Source organism: Coregonus clupeaformis, unplaced genomic scaffold, assembly GCF_020615455.1.
Source record: "Coregonus clupeaformis isolate EN_2021a unplaced genomic scaffold, ASM2061545v1 scaf3545, whole genome shotgun sequence".
Classification (NCBI taxonomy): Eukaryota; Metazoa; Chordata; class Actinopteri; order Salmoniformes; family Salmonidae; genus Coregonus; species Coregonus clupeaformis.
In genome coordinates, this window is record NW_025536999.1 from 25,001 (window position 1) to 38,305 (window position 13,305).

Sequence of the window (13,305 nt, forward strand, 5' to 3'; positions counted from 1 at the left end):
GTAGACTCCTGAGCATACTGCCTAAAGTCCTATTGAAGCGTTCAGTCTCTCCATTCCCATAGGGTGATATGCCGTGGTTCTTGATTTTTGGACACCAGAGAGCTTAAGCAATTCTGCTATTAACTCGCTCTCGAAATTCGCGCCCTGATCAGAATGGATCCTTGCAGCAAATCCATGGACACAGAAGACATGATCCCACAGTTTACGAGCTACTTGCTTGGCTGTCTGGTTTCTGCATGGCCATGCACGGGCAAGTTTAGTGAAGTGGTCAGTCACCACCAGAACGTCAACTGAGTTCTTCTTACTGTCTTCCGCTGTCCAAAAAATCCAAACAAACAAACTCCACGGGAGAGCAGGTTTTGATGCTCTCTAACGGGGCTCTAGCCGCTGGCTCTGGAGTCTTTGCTAGAACGCATCTCTGGCAGCAGCGTACATACTCCTTGATGTCTCTCTCCATTGCAGGCCAGAGAAACCTCTGTCTTGCCAGGGCTAGAGTTCTAGCCTGGCCTTGATGTCCTGCAAGGTCGTGAATGCCGGTCATTGCTTTGAGTCGCAACACCTCTGGTAAGACATACTGGAATTTTCTCCGGTTTGTGTGACTCTCCTTAATGACACGATACAGAACTCCCTCTCTTAGGATCAAGCGGTCCCACTGCTTCATCAGCAACAACACTTTAGAAGAAACATCATATCGGTCTCGTCTGGTGGGCCGTTTCTTATTGAAGACGAAAGGGATGACCTTGGAAACCAAAGAGTCTTGCAGCTGGAGACCTCAGTTCCTCATGCGAGTTCAGGCAAAGTGTCAATACCAGGAGAAAGCAGCTGTTGGATGTTGGAACCAAGCTGGATTGCTTGCATCTCCGTTGAACATTCCCAGTCAATATGGAGCTGACAATAGCTTTCACTTCAGCAGTGGTCAAGGAGGTTATCTCTTGGAGATAAGAAGCCCACCGGAAGGCATCTTGGACATCATCATTTGGCGTCCCAACAGCCTCAGACAGAAGTGCTAGGTAGGACTCCCTCATAAGTCTCCCGCGCGGCAGTCACTCGCGAAGGGGGTCGCGGCTCAGTGCATCTGCTACTGTATTCTTGCTGCTTGGGATACGCTCAATCGGTTGTACAGGCGCAAGCTTGGCAACCCATCTTTGCTGTAGCGTCCAGCTTGGGTTTTGTCATGATGTACGTTAACGGGTTACTATCTGTCCAGACAGTGAACTCGTGCCCCTTAAGCCAGTGACTGAATTCCTCACACACGCTCCATTTCAGTGCTAGAAATTCAAGTCTGTGTGCCGGATCCCTTCTCTGCGACTTACTCAGGGTCTTGCTCGCGAATGCTATGGGCCTTGCTTTATCTTCACCTTCAGGCACTTGACAAAGCACAGCCCCGAGACCATCCAAAGAAGTGTTAGTGAAGAGAATGTACGGCCTCTCAAAATCAGGGTGAGCCAGCACGACACAATTCAGAAGAGCATCCTTCAGCTTCTGGAATGCAATGACACACTCTTCAGTCCAATCCCACTGTTGCCCTTCTTCCTCCCATCTCTTCCTCTTCTCTTTTTGACCCCCATTGAGTGCAAACAAAGGCTTGGCTATGGAGGAACAATCAGGAATGAAGTGCTGGTAATATAATACCATCCCCAAGAAGGATTTCAGCCTCTCGAGCAGAGGGGAGTACATTTACATTTTAGTCATTTAGCAGACGCTCTTATCCAGAGCGACTTACAGTTAGTGAGAGCATACATTATTATTATATATATTTTTTCATACTGGCCCCCGTGGGAATCAAACCCACAACCCCGGAGTTGCAAACGCCATGCTCTACCAACTGAGCTACATCCCTGCCGGCCATTCCCTCCCCTACCCTGGGACGACGCTTGGGCCAATTGTGCGCGCCCCATGGGTGTCCCGGTCGCGGCCGGCTACGACAGAGCCTGGATTCAAACCAGGATCTCTAGTGGCACAGCTAGCACTGCAATGCAGTGCCTTGAGACCACTGCGCCAATCGGGAGATAGCTGAGCTTGGCTCATCTTGGCAATGGCCTCCACCTTCTCAGCATCCACTGACACACCATCCTCTTTAATGATATGTCAGAGGAATTTCACTGTTCTTCGTAGGAAGTGGCATTTCTTTGGTGCTAGTTTGAGATTGTTGGCACTTAGACGGCTAAACACAACTTCAAGTCGCTGCAGAGCCAGTTCCTCGGTGGGTGCAAAGACCAACAAGTCATCTAGGTAACAAAGGAGATTTGAGAAATGTAGGTCCCCAAATATACTTAACATCATTCTCATGAAAGAGGCCGGGCTGTTACACAGACCTTGTGGCATGCGATTGTACTCAAAGTCCCATCGGTGTGGTAAAGGCTGTGTACTTCTTGTCCTCTTCATGAACTGGAATGTTATAAAATCCTGAGGTCAAGTCCATGGTGCTGAAAAATGCACTGCCACCAAGGGCTGCCAGGCAATCTGCTTGATGAGGAGGGGATGAGCGTCCTTCACCGTTCGTGCATTCATCCACCTGAAGTCAGTGCATAACCTCAGACTCCGTCTTTCTTCCATACCATGACTAAAGGGGAGGCATACTCACTAACCGACTTGCGTATAAGGCCTACTTCCTCCATATCTGTTAATACCTTCCTCAGCTTCCAGGTAATGAGCAGGCGGAACCCTTCTGTATGGTAGGCGGAAGGGTCTGTCATCAACCAGATGGACAGTTTACTACCTTTAAAGTGACCAAGCCATCTCCCCACATGGGCGTAATAACTCTACCCACAAGTATGTTTCTGGGCATGACCTTTGACCTGGTAGGCTCGACTATTACAGTGCTGCCTGGAGACAATGCCACATTTTTAGGAAGTTTACCCTAAACTAAGTGTTCAGTCTTGGGAAAAAGAGTCACAGCTTGAGTGAGCTTCACGGTCCTAATCTTGCTATCAACTTGCTGTCCCTTCCATCTTGTGACACTTGTCATCATCTGCAGAAACTGCTCACCCTCTGGTGAGTGAGTCTGGCCATCCATGTTGTTGACTAGATTCCAGTATTCGTCAGTGCCCTTCATCTCATGCAATAGATGCTTAATGACGTTTGATCCCAGGATAAGATCATCACGCTGTCCAGGAACAACTAGGGTGGGCACTTTAACATCAATCCCATAGAAACACTTTGGTGAGGCCTTCTTCCCCCCACAACCCACTAACACTAACTCTTTAGGAGGCTGATATTGCTGAGGAAGGGCACCTGCTTCCAAAAGTCTCTGCTCAGTAGGTTAACTCAATGTACAGGCCATAGACCCAGTGTCAAGCATGCCCTTAAGCTGCACTTTCCCATGTACAGACACAGAGGTGTAAAACAAATCTGAAAAAGCCTCAACCTCTTGTGAACCTAACATAACAATTTTCTCTCCTTCTTTCGCATCAGAGCACAACATCTCATATGTTTTCTCAAGATCATCAGATTCTTTCCTGGGGGTAGACAGTTGAACACCCGCATTTCCCCCTTCACCTGTGGGCGTGTCAGTTTAACGGTTGCTGCTGTAGTGGGTTTCTCTGCTGCTGTGTTGGGCGTCTCTCACCGCCGGGATTGGCATAGCGTTCCCCCTGTTTTGGACAATTTGATTTCCAATGATCTGGGGAAAAGCACCAGAAGCACAGGTTCTCATGTCTACAGTGCATCACAGTGGAGTGATCTGTTGAGCCACAAACCCTGCATTCCCTACGCCTGGGGCTGGGCGGGGAAAGATGGCGCCCTGGCCTGTGTCTGTGAAACCATAACAGGTGGTATGCTCTTCTCTAAGGTACGTTCAAGGAGGTGAATGAGCCTCTATACTTGCACTCTGCCCATCTTGTTTGGCGCTTGATGTGAGAGAAGTGTCACTGCACGCACCAGCATTGGCCCCGCCTTCAAATAGAGTTGTCTGGGAATGTACTGTTACTTGCTTTGAGGATACAGCGGTATAATGACACATGGTGGCCTTTCTGCGGCGTTCATGTTCATACATTCTCTCCTGTACTTCACTCGCAGTCCATTTCTCAGCAGACTTGTATTGGAATACTGCTGCCAGTTTGGGGTCGGGGCAGTATGTTACAAACATCATGACGACATCTGAGTTGTAACTGTCAATCTTCTTACCTTGTCTCTTAAGGCCCTCGTCAGCAACATCTACGGCCTTGTTCAATCGAACCCAATACTCCATAACAGCCTCTCCGGGTACAGGTTTAGTATTGTAAAAATCAGCTAAAGGCATGCATGAGTAGGCCAATTAGCTGAAATTCTGTTCAGAATGTCAAATACAATCTCTGGCTTCTCTTTAGGATTAACAGTTGTCTCATTGCGTAAATGTATCTTTACCATGTCTCTTGCTTTGCCAGATAATCGACTAATCATCTCATCCGATTGTTCCCCAACAGGACATCTCTTCCTCCTCAAGTATATTCTCATCAACTCTCCTCCCATTCATGAATGGAGCATTTGTCTGTACCATCTCCTCTATATGTAGGATGTTCCTTTACATCTGATTTGCATGATGAACTTCATTTTACTGAGGTCTACATATCCTGCTGACTCTGAGTGATGATCACTTATCTTTTCTGTACTTACTGGTGGCTCATGAGTGCTGGACCTGCCACTCTGTATTTCCTCCCTAATGGAGCTCCCTATTTCCTGGGCTAGCTGAGTGACCAGCTCAGCTAAACCATCTACAGGGGCATTTTGATTAACACTAGATGAAGGGCTTTCATCAGTATTTTTAGTGGAGCAAAACATGGGGGAACCTACTGCACCTACACGCTTTACAGGTGTTTGATCAGGGTATGAGAAAAACCTCCCCATCCCAGCAGTGAATTTGGGTTCATCATCACCATTATAAGATGCCATGTCACTAAACCACTAATGTTATGTTAAAATTTCTGTTGATGAACACACTTCTATATTAGTTAACCATAAACAGCACTCTCAATACATCGTTTTTCAGAAAAGAAATAAACAGGAGAGAATATAGACTGCAGATTCGCTTTTTTGCCCCAAGGCGGCAGGGAGTACCTTGATGTAAACAGAGTCTCTAGAGCAGCAGCGCGCGGTGATTGAGCTGACGTCGATCAACAGATGAATCCGGGTCTAGAAGGCCCCCATAACCGGCACTGTACTGCACGGCTGTATCTCTGCGTTGTGTGTGATTGATTGGGACTATAGACGTGGACTTCGGAGATCAGGCTGTTTTAATGAATCAGAATTATCTCTGCATCCAAAAGAAAAGACAAAACATTTGTAGAGCACAAATATGTTCTGCCCATTGTCGCCTCTTTCTACAACATAGACGCACAATACAAAGGACTGGGATCAGTCGAGAGCTAGCCATGTTCACACATACAATACCTTAGCTAGCTAGTAACCATGTTAATATCATCCTAAAAATTACAATTGCATCTTAACAATACCATCCACTCATGAGTAAACTCTAAATATACAACATTATTCATGAACAAAACACTGTGTGTATGACTTTGTGCTTGAAGGAATCAAACTTTTCTAAAGAGGACAGAAAAAAGCGTGCCTACCTCTCATAGTGCATCAACATTATTTGAGCACGCAGGGCAAAACAGTAAGTACACACTCTCCTTTTCCCAGGATGCAGGAATGCATAATAACAAATCAACATGCTATATTAATATATGAAGATTGTGAAATTCACAAAGTACTTTAACAACTGTTACACAGTCAGTTTCATTATGTTTTCATGTGCCATGATTCTGACATTTGACATATGATCCTCAAAGGTTATGCTACATAGTTTCAGTGTTGCAGTAAAATGTAATCTCAATTCAATACGATGTGCATATACATATAGCCAAATAAGATTTCCCTGAAGTTTCCTCTGGGGAAAAACAAAGTCATTATATTAAACCCATGTTCACTGACTGTAATCTGTGACGCAAGTGTCCTAATATGTTTGTGACGTTCCACGGAACCCACGTTATTGTTTTAAACTCGATTCTGATTGGCTTGCAGGACATTCAACTATGTGAGTTATACATTTTGAATGTGCTTTTACGTCAGTGTGACAGATTCACAATACCGAGCGTTTCTCAAACGGTCCTGCGGTTTTATCTGCCTAACGGTATCTTCATGCACGACTGGATAGGCCTTTTGGATACGCTTGTCCAAGGTAAGCATATGCGTCAAGATATAGCCTACATGTTTTAGTTCCGAACTCAAAATACTCAAGTCAAGTGATTAATCATAAAAGTTAGTTGTTTTGAATGAGCATTCCAATGGCCAATGCTGTTTTTGGACTATGAGACCCTCGGCTATATACTATGATGAGACAATAACAAGCATAGATTATGCATTACGTATTGCACGAGTCAGTGTCCAGGAAGGAATATAAAGTGGCTATTTTTGCGAATAATCAGTTGACACTGACTCGTTCAATGGGTAATGCAAAATCTATGCATGTTATTTGCTCATCATAGTATATAGCCCAGGGTCTCATAGTCCAAAAACAGCATGGCCACTGGAACGCTCATTGATGGAATATTCCATATTACCATGGCAGTTATGCATTACAAATTCACAATATTACTTGTATTTCAATGATTCATAAAGGCCCAAGACATCAAGTAGCCTGCAATCATTCCATTGCTGACCCATCGGATGGTTATCACATAGAGGATTGGCTTAATCTAGAATCATGGATACCTTTCATGTGAGTACTCACACACCAGATTTTTACATACATCAAGAAGGACCAACTGGGATTGCAATATCTGGAAGCACTGTCTCATGTACAATTGTTAATGTTATCTCTGAAATGTCTAACAAAATGTTGACTTGACCGTTTCATCAAGATCTGCGCATCACAAGTTGGAACTAGTAGTCAAAATTGGGACAATGTTGCCCAAAATAAATGTTTTCATGGAGTGTAAGCACTACACTTCTGATGGGTTTAAAAGATTGTATCGTATCACTTTATCTAAAAGTTTTGAAAGTAAACCCCAGCTGTTGTTATTCTTTTTCCCAGGAAGAACAATCCCCATATGCATGAATGTTTCATTGCTGAACAACCATAGATATTTTTCCTCTAATTTGGCTCACGTTCCTCCAACAGTGAACAAGACCTGCCAACAGAGCTCACTGGAGCAGGGAGACATCCCGTCATCCCTTCGGCACCTGACAAAGTACACTTTTTCTTCTAAATAACACTATAGTAACATCTTCTGCACAAAGGTACATTCCTAATAAGATTGGTGTTAAGTGAGAAAGAATCTAAAGATGGTCCAATGGGCATTGTCTGAAGCCTCTCATCACCTCAGCATGTTGAACCACCTGATTTCCTATAGGATTCAGATCCTGCTGAACGATGTTAAGCAGTCGATTAACCACATGCAGGGGAAGCTGAACACCATGCAGGGGCAGTGTATTGAGTTGCAGACTGCCATATCTAAGGTAGTGCCAGATGAGTCTCAGATATAGAAGAATAAGTCTATGATGGTATGGTGATAATGATTGAGATGGTGATTATAATAATGATGACTAGCGGTAATCCCACCCTACGGGCGGTAAATCATTGGATCTGATTAATTCAGTTCAATGCAATTCAATCTTTGAGGACTGCAACCATAGAAATACAATTTATTTATGCTACTAATAAGCTGTTGTCAACTTCCCATCTATGGTTATTTTGCTCACTGCTCACTGTGAATTGCTCACTGTTACCCTTTGTGTGCAACTATTATTGATTTCTCTCAGAAAAATAATTTGGTCAAATGTAACTGGGGGCCTTGTAAATAATTGTTAGGCTACTATTTTGAATCCATTGGTGGCAACGTGTGGGACCATAAAAGTCTGTGTAGAGACTGGGCACAGTAAAATAATGTGGTTGCTGACCTGCCCTACATCATAGAAGGGCCCTCACCATATGCCGCGTTCAAGTGCAAGTCGAACTAGGAAACTCTGACATTTCTGATCCCAAGTTTCCCACGTGTGAAGTATCAGAATCAACCAATAGGAAGCTCTCCCGCAAATAACTTATGTTCAATTTAACTCTGAGGTTCCAAGTTTGCGATAGTACGTGAATGCGTCAATAATTTGGCCGTGGTAATTTTTAAATGTTCGGTTAGTGAGCATTATGGGTAATTGTCCTACATACTTACATCAAATGCTTTATGACAGCATCATCTCCTGTAGTTAAGAGTGCCATTCCAAATACCATATTTTTTAAATAAACAAAAATACAAAACACAGCGGAATATGCCTAAAATGAAGAACATCCACTCAAAATTGTAGAAGGAGATCCCCCCGCAGCAAAGAGGCTTACGGTATTATAATATATTGTAGATAACATTAATGTAATTTGTGTATTTACAGTATCAGTCACGATACAAATGAATGTACATGTTTGGGATTGATCTACAATGAGTGTACATAAACATTAAGAACAGCTTCCCTAATATTGAGTTGGGTGGTGGACCAATCTTGATGCACACGGAAAACTGTTCAGCGTGAAAAACCCAGTAGCGTTGCAGTTCTTGACACAAACCGGTGCTTCTGGCACCTACTACCATACCCCATTCAAAGGTTCTTAAAAATTTTGTCTTGCCCATTCACCGTCTGAATGGCACACATACATTTACATTTACATTTAAGTCATTTAGCAGACGCTCTTATCCAGAGCGACTTACAAATTGGTGCATTCACCCTATAGCCAGTGGGTTAACCACTTTACAATAAAAAAAAAAAAATGTGGGGGTAGAAGGATTACTTCATCCTATCCCAGGTATTCCTTAAAGGGGTGGGGTTTCAAATGTCTCCCAAGGAAGGGTGGTGAGTGACTCCGCTGTCCTGGCGTCGTGAGGGGAGCTTGTTCCACCATTGGGGTGCCAGGAGCAGCGAACAGTTTTGACTGGGCTGGCGGGAACTATGCTTCCCAGAGGGAAGGGGAGCCACAGGGCCAGAGGTGGATGAACGCAATGCCCTCGTTTGGGTGTAGAGGGACTGATCAGAGCCTGAAGTACGGAGGTGCGTTCCCCTCACTGCTCCATAGGCAAGCACCATGGTCTTGTACGGATGCGAGCTTCAACTGGAAGCCAGTGGAGTGTGCGGAGAGGAGGGGGTGACGTAGAGAACTTGGGAAGGTTGAACCCCAGACGGGCTGCGGCATTCTGGATGGAGTTGTAGGGGTTTAGTGGCGCAGGCAGGAGCCAGCCAACAGCGAGTTCAGTAATGACGGGAGATACAAGTGCCTGGATTGGGACCTGTGCCGCTTCCTGTGTAAGGCAGGGTCGTACTCTCCGAATGTTGTAGAGCATGAACCTGCAGGATCGGGTCACCGCCTGATGTTAGCGGAGAACGACAGGGTGTTGTCCAGGGTCACGCCAAGGCTCTTCGCACTCTGGGAGGAGGACACAACGGAGTTGTCAACCGTGATGGCGAGATCATGGAACGGGCAGTCCTTCCCCGGAGGAGCAGCTCCGTCTTGCCAGGGTTCAGCTTGAGGTGGTGATCCGACATCCATACTGATATGTCGGCCAGACATGCAGAGATGCGTCGCCACCTGGTTATCTGAAGGGGGAGGAGAAGATTAGTTGTGTATCGTCAGCGTAGCAATGATAGGGGAGGCCATGTGAGGATATGACAGAGCCAAGTGACTTGGTGTATAGGGAGAAAAGGAGGGCCTAGGAACTGAGCCCTGGGGACACCATGTGGTGAGAGCACGTGGTGCGGAGACAGCTTCTCGCCACGCCACTTGGTAGGAGCGACCGGTCGGTAGACGTCCAGGAGTGAGCCGCGCCGGAGATGCCCAGCTCGGAGAGAGTGGAGAGGAGGATCTGATGGTTCACAGTATCAAAGGCAGCAGACAGGTCTAGAAGGACAAGAGCGAGAGAGTTAGCTTTAGCAGTGCGGAGAGCCTCCGTGACACAGAGAAGAGCAGTCTCAGTTGAATGACCAGTCCTGAAACCTGACTGGTTTGGATCAAGAAAGGTCATTCTGAGAGAGATAGCAAGAGAGTTGGCTAAAGACGGCACGCTCAATAGTTTGGAAAGAAGAGAAGGAAGGGATACTGGTCTGTAGTTGTTGACATCAGCAGTGAGGAGAATGTGGCAAAGAGCTTCCTAGGTTGAGGCAGATGCTTGGAATTTAGAGTGGTAGAAGTGCCTTAGAGAGAAACAGGATGAAGAAAATGTAGAGAGGAGGGAGGAAAAAGATGCCAGGTCGGCAGGGAGTTTAGTTTTCTTCCATTTCCGCTCCGCTGCCCGGAGCTCTGTTCTGTGAGCTGCGCAATGAGTCATCAAGCCACGGAGCTGGAGATGGAGACCCGAGGCGGCCGGGAGGAGAGGGGGAGCCACAGGGAGTCAAGGGTGACGGAAAGGGAGGAGAGAGAGGGTTGAGGAGGCAGAGTCAGGAGATTGGAGGAGAAGGATTGGCAGAGGAAGAGAGTGATAGGATGAAGAGGGAGAGAGTAGTGGGAGAGAGAGAGCGAAGGTTGCGGCGGCGCGTTACCATCTGTGTAGGGGCAGAGTGAGTAGTGTTGGAGGAGAGCGAGAGGAAAAGGATACAAAGTAGTGGTCGGAGACATGGAGGGGAGTTGCAGTGAGATTAGTAGAAGAGCAACATCTAGTAAAGATGAAGTCAGCGTATTGCCTGCCTTGTGAGTAGGGGGACGGTGAGAGGGTGAGGTCAAAGAGGAGAGGAGTGGAAAGAAGGAGGCAGAGAGAAATGAGTCAAATGTGAGACGTAGGGAGGTTGAAATCCCCCAAAACTGTGAAGGGTGAGCCATCCTCAGGAAAGGAACTTATCAAGGCGTCAAGCTCATTGATGAACTCTCCAAGGGAACCTGGAGGCGATAGATGACGGATATTAAGCTTAAATGGGCTAGTGACTGTGACAGCGTGGAATTAAAATGAGGAGATACAGATGGGTTAGACGGGAAAAAATTGAGAATGACCCTTGGGAGAGATGAGGATTCCTGTGCCAACACCCCTCTGACAGATGCTCATGCGAGAACACATGGTCAGACGAGAGAGAGCAGTAGGAGTAGCAGTGTTTTCAGTGGTAATCCATGTTTTCCGTCAGCGCCAGGAAGTCGAGGGACTGGAGGGTAGCATAGGCTGGGATAAGTCAGCCTTGTTGGCGAGAAATGCAGATTCCAGAGGCTGCCTGAGACCTGGAACTCAGGTGTGTGGTGCGTGCAGGGACCACCAGGTTAGAGAGGCAGCACCACGCGGTGTGAGTGCGTTTGTGTAGCCTGTGCGGAGAGGAGAGAACAGGGATGGGCAGAGGCATAGTTGACAGGCTGCAGCAGATGGCTGCAATAATGGAGAGGAGATCGGAATGAAATGAACTAAACATCTGGAAAGGGAGAGCAGGCCTCCTCACCAAAAAAAAATATAACTCTCCCCAACTTCCACCTCAGAAACTATAATTGTTTCACTGAACCACCCGAATAAAACTCTCCAACTTCCACTTTAGAAATTAGAATTGTTGTAAACTACAGCGGTTCAATGTTTCAATGAATAGACTCAACTTACTTTATTCAGCTAGCTAACTATGACGCCATAGCTAACTAGCATGCTAGCATCCAATAACACACGTTTTAGCACCAATACTTGGTTACAACAAACTACCAATAGTGTGTGAACACACTAAACAGATAATTCGTGTCCGTGTCTAGTTCTTTCATAACGCAGCAATGATTAAACGTTGGCTAGCTAGCACAAAGGATATTGTATTTAGCTACTACAGTACAGCCAGCTGGTAGTGTTGGCTAGCTAGCAATGGCTGCTGTGTTGACTTTGTTTGAAAAAAGCGGCGTCGCTTGCGGCAGCGAATGTAGCTGGCTAAAAAAGATATTGTTTTTAGTTGCTACCGTTGCTAATAGCTACTACCAGGCTAATCCAGGAGGTGCGAAGTGCTGGCTAACAGTGCTACACCGGCACCGCCGACTACAAAAGTAACCTACAATAACTACACAACAACTACCACAACAGCCCACGATGCCTACCTATACTACTTTAATATACAGCCCACGATGCCTACCTTAATCCTAACTACAATTAAATACATAGTTTAAGCCTTACTCGACACAAAGCCCAAGCTATGTATAAAGCCAAACTGGCAGACTGCAATCAGTAGCTGTAATTAAGTGCAGCTACCAACCACCTAACGTTAATGCCTCGGATAATGAGGTTAGAAAAACAGCTGAATGGTGGCAGCTAGCTGGCTCAATCACAGGTACTCTTAGCGTGAAATAACATTGGAAACAACTAACCACAGTTGTAAAAGTTACCAGTGCTACCCGCTAGCTAGCTAGCTAGCTTTGTTGGTCCAAGTAGTGGGTAGGCTAGCCTCGTGCTTCGCGGGTCGCTTGAATACAATACTTACCTACAATAATTCTACAATAACCTACAATAACTACCTGAGTAAACTACCTATAATACCTAACTACAATACCTACCTACAATCTAAATACATGGTTTAAGCTTTACTCAACACCATATAAGAAGCCAAGCTTACCTCCTGCTAGAGAAAACACAACCTCTCCCGACAACCACTCCCTCGTCCATGTCTCAATTGTCTCAAGGCTTAAAAATTCTTCTTTAACCTCACTCCTCCCCTTCATCTACACTGAGAAGTGGATTTAACAAGTGACATCAATAAGAGATTATAGCTTTCACCTGGTCGGTCTATGTCATGGAAAGAGCAGGTGTTCTTAATGTTTTCCACACTCAGTGTATGTGACAATGATGTTATAGGATTACTGGTTGATATTTTAGGGAATTACTATGTGTTCTTATTATACCTGCAGATCATCCCAGCAGCCCGGCGTTGCTGTACGCAGAGTGGGGGGAACATCCAACATCGCTGGGCAGGGGGAGGATCCTCCCAAAGCCAACTTTGCTGCGCAGAGGGAGGAGGTCCTCCGAAAGCATCAGGCCTCATCCCTGCACAGAGGATGGGATCCCTCCAAACAACCAGTGTCCCTGCACAGAGGAAGGGATTCTCCAGCAGCCATCATCCCGGCACAGAGGAGGAGATCCTCCGAGGCATCAGGCCTCATCCCTGCACAGAGGATGGGATCCTCCAATCAACCAGTGTCCCTGCACAGAGGGAAGGGATTCTCCCAGCAGTCATCATCACTGCGCAGAGGGTTGATCCTCCTGATGGCCAGTGTCACTGCGCAAAGGGAGGGAATCTTCCCAACAGCCGGGGCCCCTCCTGCTCGAGGGAAAGTGGATCTTCCCAAAGGCCAGTGTTCCTGCACAGAGGGAGGGATCCTCCCCCACAGCCAGGGTCCCTGTGGAGAATGGGAAACAA